This window comes from Pinus tabuliformis, chromosome 6 (genome assembly GCF_031772625.1).
Source record: "Pinus tabuliformis cultivar Carrire ecotype Pingquan chromosome 6, CPIR1, whole genome shotgun sequence".
Lineage (NCBI taxonomy): Eukaryota > Viridiplantae > Streptophyta > Pinopsida > Pinales > Pinaceae > Pinus > Pinus tabuliformis.
The window spans coordinates 216,747,726-216,756,378 of NC_142292.1; positions in this window are offsets into that span (position 1 = coordinate 216,747,726).

Here is an 8,653-nt window from a genome sequence, read left to right on the forward strand (position 1 = left end):
CTTTCCTGGATGGATTTTCAGGATACAATCAAGTGCTGGTACATCCCGTTGATCAGTTGAAAACCAAATTCCGAACCAAGTGGGGCACATACGCATATCGGAAGATGCCATTTGGTCTGATCAATGACGGCGCTACCTTTCAGAGAGCCATGGACATCGCGTTTAAAGGTTTAGTCAATAAATCGGTAGTGATTTACCTGGATGATATAACAGTGTACTCCAAGAAGCGAAGCGACCATCTCAAAGATTTGAAACAGATCTTTCAAAGATGCTTAAGGTATGGGATTTCACTTAACCCAAAGAAATTTTTTTTCGCATTAAGTGAAGGGAAATTGCTTGGATTCATAGTGTCGAAATCTGGTATTCACATTGAACCTAACAGAATCAAAGAAATTTCCGAAATATCCATACCCCATAACAAAAAGGCCATGAAATCTTTCCTTGGACAGATCAATTTTGTAAAAAGGTTTGTCCCGGATTTTTCACGTATTATTTCTCCCTTACAAAATATGATAAAAAAGAATTCAAATTTTAAATGGGGTCAAGATGAGCACGAAGCATTCAACTTGACCAAACAAGGTATCATCAACGCTCCATCTTTAGCTACCCCAAATTTTTCAGAATCTTTCATCTTATACACTTTTGCCTCAGAGAAATCTTATGCCGCGATTTTGACTCAAGTAAATCAAGAGAAGGCGGAAGCTCCAATCGCATTCTTTAGCTCGAACATACAAGGTGCTGAACTCAATTACTCAGACGTGGAGAAACAGGCATATGCCATTTTTAAAGCGATCAAATATTTCAGACCTTTCTTACTTAAAGCCCATACCAAAGTCGTAGTACCGTTTCCAGCGGTAAGAAACCTTTTGGTACAGAAGGATGTGGGTGAAAAGAGAGCAAATTGGATTACCGCTCTACAAGAATACGATCTTGAGATCAAACCAGCAAACATCGTAAGGGGTCAAGGCTTCTAGTTAGCTGGAGCATCGCAAATTCCTGAGAACTCATCTGAAGAGCTACACACGTATGAGGTAAGCCTAAACGACGCAGAATCATTATATGTGGACACCATTTATTATCTTAAGAACGGGTATGCTCCATCACACCTGGATCACACCAAGAAAAGAGCTCTGAGGTTGATAGCTAAACAATACCAGCTCATAAATGATGTTCTGTTTAAAAAGAATTATGATTCTGTACTTCTTAGGTGTCTTGAGAAAACTGAAGCCGAAAAGGTTTTGCAGGAACTCCACGATGGACCAGTAGGTGGACACTATGCTGGAGAAGCTACTGCGCATAAGATCTTACGTGCAGGATATTATTGGCCCACGCTGTTCAAAGACTCATACAATTACGTAAGGAAATGCCAAATCTGCCAGACTGCTGCAGGGAAAAAAAGGAAATCATCCATGCCACTACAGCGAGTTAACATCGAGCAACCATTCAACCAATGGGGCTTGGACATAATAGGTGAGATTTTTCCTCACTCTTCTAAGCAGAATAGGTATATCCTCACGGCAACAGATTATTTTACTAAATGGGTAGAAGGAGTTCCTCTCAAGACAGTTAATTCTGAAAACATTATTGAATTCATAGATCAATTTATCATCACTAGGTTTAGATTGCCAACGGCCTTAATGTTTGATAATGCATCATACTTTTCTGGAAATGCACTGACTGAGTTTGCACTGAAAAGGGGGTTCAAACTGAAATATTCTGCCAATTACTATCCGCAAGGTAATGGGTTGGCTGAGTCAACAAACAAGAACCTAATCAGGATTATGAAAAGAACAGTCGACCAAAACCAAAATAATTGGCACAAAGCGCTGGTAAATGCTTTATGGGCAGATAGAATCACGAAGAAAGCTTCAATCGGCACTTCTCCCTTTAATTTAGTTTATGGGAAAGAAGTGGTTCTTCCAACTCACTTAGTCATTCCCTCTTTGTCTTTAGTACAACACATCGATGAAGTATCTACTTCCTCTTTGCAATTAAGACAAATGGAGATAATCAAACTAGAAGAACGCCGAGAACAAGCTAAGAAAACCCATGCTCACCACCAAGCGCTAATAAAATCCTCTTTTGACTCAACCATCATAACCAGAAAGAACTTCCAGATGGGAGATTTAGTTTTGAAATGGGATAAGGCTCATGAAGAAAAGGGAAAACATATGAAATTTCAGAAGCTCTGGTTTGGTCCTTTTCAGATTGTAGAAGTCATAGGCCCATCGACGTTTGTGTTGCAGGATTTGGCAGGTAGAAGAGATTCTTTGCCTGTGAATGGACAGATTCTTAAAATGTATTTTCCATAGAATATCACTCTTCTATTTTTGTAGGATAGCTTTAGTTTCTTTTATTTTGTTTTTCTCTTTCTTATAAATAAAACCGGTTGTAAATGATCATTGAAAAGGATTCATGAAAGAGCACACCAACTCTTTATCAGATTTTGATTTCACTTGTACAAATAGCAAAACTTTTCGAAAAATCTAATTTTTATTATTGACAAATAGAGTTAACTTTAACCTGAATATGATATTAGTTTCAACCTCTCAAAAAAAAAAAACTTTGATGAGAACAACCTTTGGTAAAAAATTGTTTTATCCTAGCATAATGAAAGGTATCATCAATAATAAAATAAATATTCTCTGCAAAGCTGTTGTTTTCAAAACTGTATTATTGTCATCCAGAGCTTTCTTAAGGAAAAACAATGACTTCCTCCCTGCTAAAGGAAACCGCAGCATTCAGGGAAACAATCCGAGAAAACACTATATCTCAAAGAATAAGAGGTCTCATCACGAGCCGGCTTATCATGATCACAGATATTATAACTTGCTAACTTTGCCAATACTGTCTATCAAAATAGGGCAACGATTCAAGATTGTTGCAATCAAAAGACAAGGGGTCTCATCACGAGCCAGCTTGTTCAGCAAAAGTGTAAATCAAGTGAATGACTATGTCATAATTTGGCCACCAAACCAAGACATTGTTCTTTAGAGAGTAAAAAAGGAAAAAGTGTCAAAAAGGATTTTTCTCTGAAATGTTGTAAATAACTTCAAGCAGGAAAAAGGATCATTGCTGGATAACATGGTAACCCTGTCGAGGCTATGGACGCTTGCGGGGAGCAGAGGCTCTACCTACGACAAATGAGCATAGTTTAAAGCCAGTACGCAGAGAAGACCTTATTTTATCTTTAAAAAAGGACCGACTAATGTCTGGTATGAATGCAAGAACTAAGCCTTAGGAAGTAGACAATTGGAATAAAAGAAAGGTTGAGACAAAGTATCATTGACAGGATAAGGGGTAATCTACTCTATCTGTCCATAACAAAATTTAGACATATGAAAATTTTTCTGTTTCGGAAGTGGAAATGTCAATAGAAAAGCAGAGATAACTGGTTCTTCACAGTGAATCGCCATTGTTGTGGTCACCAACAACCCCCCTTTTTGTTCGATATTAGCAATAACATCAAGCAAAGGGGGACCCTTGACAAAAAATCCCAAAAATATTTTTATTAAAATTTTTGTATTTAACTCCCTAGAAGCTATATCGCATCGCAAAGAGAGAGTGAAGCGTTTTCCTATGCGCATAAATAAGCTGCAAAGAAGCAATGAAAAATTCATCGCATCGCATATTTTGAAAGCGCCCTTAAAAGAAAACAAAAAGGAATCGTCGATGGCCGATATGTGACGTCGCATATCGCAACGTCACAAAAGCAACACACAATGAGCAAATGAAAATTGCGATATTGCGATTTGCGATCTGCAATCCTACAAACTGCGATTTTGCGATTTGCGATCTACGACGAATGAGACTATTAATTGCTGCGATGCGAATCTCAGAAACCACTCATCGCAAAGTTTCTTCGGCATGATCTGTGAACCCAAAATTGAGCGCGCACCTTAAGGAAAATTAATGACTGCACGCCTGAGTATCCAAAGATGATCGTGTTGCGTTTTTCAAAGAGTCAAGTCATTATGAGTGTCATGATTATGCATTCATTAGAAATTAAAGCTTTCATTACAATATTTTCGTCAATTCTCTTTTCCTTTGCGTGAACTGCAAGGCAGCAACTAATATAAATCTATATGCAGGAAACATCCAAGGAAAAGGGGAAAGCGCCAATACTAGAAGAACAGAGAGGAGATGCCTTCGCAGATGAATGCCACATGCAGCAGGGCCGCGAATTCCAGAGTATCACTCAACAGGCACTGATGAAAATAGACTATCCAAGACTCAGAGTCAAAGGCGCACAAAAGCACCATGTTTGCAAAAGATCCTGAAGCTCAGATTGGATAAAGCAAAAAGAAAAACGCTGAAAAGGGATGATGCTTCAGAAAAGCCTGGAACAAAGAACGGAAGCAATTTTCAATACATAAGATTGTTGAGGCAATGAAATCCCTAACTCATTGAGTCATTCGCACGGCCGGAAACCGAAATAGCAACAACACAATCAGTTTGAAAGAAATCTGGGTTATACTAAGTATACACACAGCAAAAAACACCCAGCCAGAGGAAGATTTTCAAAAATATCTTCTAGTTTGTCAGAAAGAGGTGCCAGCTTTTGTTATTTCTACTTTTATCGCTCGAGCAAAAGGAAAAGAAAACCAGCCGACTCTTTCTAGGCGAACCTTGCATTGCTTACAGCACTAAGGAGCAGATACATAAACGGTTAGAAATTAGATTCAATTTTTAGAAATAAATTTGTTTTAGTAAAAGGGCAGTCATTTGAATCCGTTTCCTAAATTTGTGTAATTAAGATTAGTTAGTTAGTAGTATTTAACCCTTCTCATGGCATTTGGAGAAGGGTCCGGAAATTTGTCAAAAAACTTGTCCTCAGAACATGCACTTTTGCACCCTCGGAGGGGGTTTTTGATGAATGGATGGATCAAGATTTATTTATGTTTACATTTTAATGTCTGCTACTGATGTTGCACTTCTGTACTCTTAGTAGATGTTAGAAGTAAGTAGAGATAAATCATTATTGCTTGAAGTTTGTGAGTGAAATCAGTCATAAATGGTACTTTTATCTCTTGATTAATTTCTGCTCATATTCTTAGAGTGATATACAGCTGAGTTGTTTATATGTTAATGTATGAATGTGCGGGTTACCATTTGGCATTTTTGTACGGTGGAGTCATTTGTTTGTGCTTGACATATGAATAACTGATGATGCGATATGCTGTTCAGAACTGTTTTGCCTAACTTCTTATGCAGAATGGTTTATCTTAATTGATTTATATTCTTATGATAGCTGAATGATCTTTATTACCAGTTGTTGTATGAAATCTTTTTAGATCGTATAATGAAAGAATTTTACCCCGGGTTAGTATAGATTAGATGTGTTGTTTTTGTTAGATTACAGTAGCATAGAGTTAGTTTAGAGTCTAGAATTAAATTAGCTTAAAATTACCTTTAGATTAGTATCTTCAAAATCTACACACACACACACATCTTTTAGATTGGGAAGCTGGTCCCATTATCCCCAGTCGGACCCGCTACACCAAACAGGAAAGGAGCCGCCAACCAAGTTCCCGACCGGGTGGGTATCCCCCTTGTTGTTGACCCGATTTCGGGGCCCTCAACACAGACTCAAGCCCCTTCTTCTAGCTCCTATCTCATAGGAGAAACCTAGTTATGTGGAAGGAAGATAGATTCTCAAAAATATCATACTAGTTCATGAGATTGTACACTCTCTGAAGAGAAATAAGCAAGACGGTATGATCATATTGCTTGACCTAGCGAAAGCTTATGACAAGCTAAGCTGTACTTACATCAAGGCACTGCTAAAAGCTTATGGTTTTGACCATGATTGGATCAGATGGGTCATGGCCCTTGCATCCACGACCAGTTTTTCAATCCTACTTAATCGCTCACCCTCAAGAAGATTCATGCCTTTTAGGGGACCAAGACAAGGAGATACACTCTCCCCCTTCCCTTTTGTGTTCATGGTGGAAGGGGTAGGAAGAGCGATAAAAATGGCAAGTGCTGAGGGAAGAATCCAGGGTTTGAAAATCACCACAGATGGAGTGGATTCAACTCACGAAAAATTTATGGATGACGCTATGTTGCAAGGAATTCCCACGGTCTAGGAAGCCAAAGCTTTTAAACAAATCTTGAATGACTTTTCTATGGCTGTTGGTACAGAGGTAAGCCTTGAAAAATCAAAAGTTTTCTTTCTTAACATTGAATTTGTTATTCAGAGAAATCTTACTAGAATTCTAAGGTTCCAAAGGGATCAGTTACCCTCTAAGTACCTTGGAATGCCCCTTACAGACAAACCTCTAAGCAGGGGAGTGTGGGAGTAGGTCATTAACAAACTTCAGGATAGGATCAAGAAATGGACATGTAGATCTTTGAATTTAGCAAGGCACCTTGTGCTCACAAAAGTTGTCCTACAGGCCGTTTCCATTTTCATGATGTCAACTCTTATTGTCCCTAAATGAGTTTTGCAACAAATTAGGAACATTCAAAGAGATTTTCTTTTGGGCAAAGGGGAAGAGAAAAAGAAATGGGCTTTGGTAGCTTGGGATAAACTCTGCAAACCTAAGGCCCATGGAGGTTTTAGGCTTCATGACCCTAAAACTGCCAGCAGAGTTTTGGGTTCAAAGCTTTGGTGGAGGTGGCTCAAGGAATCAGCAACCCCATGGGCCAAGCTTTGGAAACCGAAATATGCAAACAATTGGTAGGAGAGGAATCATATTCGAATGTCTGGACTTATCAAGGGCTCCCACATTTGGAATCTTACTCGGGAAAATAGAGACATTGTCCAGCAGCACAGTTTCTGGGAGATCCGAGATGGAAATATGGCAAGATTCTGGGAGGATAACTGGCAACAAGAACCTAACTTGTTTAGGGAGGAACTAACCAATCTCAAAAATGACATTGAAAACAAAGGTTTATGCATGGTAAGTGACTTCTGGGATCAGGTAAGTAACAATGGCAAATGGAGAATATGGAAGGATCTAGGATACAGGGAAGAAAACCCTTTGAAAGCTCAGGCAAAATTGTTTGTTATGGATTTGGAACAAAGGAATCTTGTGGTTTCATCCTTGTTTGACCAACTAAGATGGGGTAGAAACACAGAAGGAAACTTTAACCTCAAATAAGCCAAACAAATAGCCACAGGGTGTGATTATCAAAACCCTGATAAGGCATGCAAGGACCTTTGCTAGAACCCACATTGGATGAAAATAAAGTTGTTCATGTGGATGGTTCAACAAAAGAAAATTCTAACTTGGGAAAATCTTCTGAAGAAAGGTTTTGTTAGCCCATCCAAATGCTATATGTGTGGTACAAAGAGGAGATGATGGAACACTTAATCAACTTTTGCCCTCTCACCTCAACTTTGTGGGATTGGGTGGCCTCAGTCTTCAGGAAAATTGACAGGGATGGCCTCAATATTACCAAAACTTTGAGGAATTGGAGAAGAAACATCTCAAGCAATGAGCTCATCAATAATGCTTGCACTCTGGTTCTAGGCTTCTTAATCTAGGACATCTGGAAAGAACGTAATGGCAGTATTTTCAAGAGCAAATCTGGCTCAACCCAAAACACTATTTCACAGATATTAAGATAGCTCAAAGATACTATTGGAACCATGATAGGGAGACCTCCTAAGAACCCAACTCTGCCCTAGGACACTCGTATACTGCTACAGTTGGGTCTCCATTCACTAGTTCCCTAGAGCATACACAAGGACGTGAGCCAGAGAAATGATGGAAAAGACTTTTGGCAACCTCCTCCTCATGGTTTCTTGAAAGTTAACATAGATGGAGCCTCCAAAGGTAACCCATGGATGGCTGGTTTTGGTGGGGTAATCAAAGATGATCAGGGGTGTGTAAAGGACATCTTTCATAGTCATCTGGGAACTACTACAAATAACATGGCGGAGCTCATGGCCTTAGAACGTGCCTAGAAATACTAATTGAGTCAAATTCCCATAATGCCATCATTGAAGCTAACTTAGAATTGGTTATTAATGCGGCCAAGAAGATCTATAATTGAAAAGTATCAAAAAATTGGCGACTTTTGCAAGTCTTTCAGCGCATTCATTCCCACCTACAAACCTTGAGAATGGCCAGCTTTGTTCATGTGCGAAGAAAAGTCAATATGCTAGTTGATCATCTGGAGAATGAAGGAGTGTCCTACAAAGAAAGCTACAGTAGGTATGAATGGGATTCGACACCCTCGGGGAAACTGTGTTAGGGTTGTCAAAGGTAGGTGGACAAAGACATGGAAAACTTCCAAACTATAAGGACTGAACAAGAAGGAAGACTAGTGGAAGCAGGAGAAAGCAGAAGTGCAAATATTTCTTAACCATTTATTTTCAAAAAAAAAGAAAAGAAAAAAAGGAAGAAGATAAATGCTTAAAATAAAGATTTCCATAGGGGAGAGGCACTTGGTAAATAGCAGGCCTCTCAGGAAATTGTCGGCCATGGATCTTGACAAACTTTGTAATCACATGGTCATCGGGTGGAAAAGTAAGCATAGGTTAAACACCAAAGTGGACCCAATGCTTTTTAGATAAGTTGTTTACATTCCTCATCAGGTCTGAAATGGAAAGTAAAGACCGTGCAGGTTTCCGCTCCGATATCTCAGAGGACCGTCAAATCAATAGGGGCTTTTTCATATGGTTTTCAAGTTCTAAAAGTGA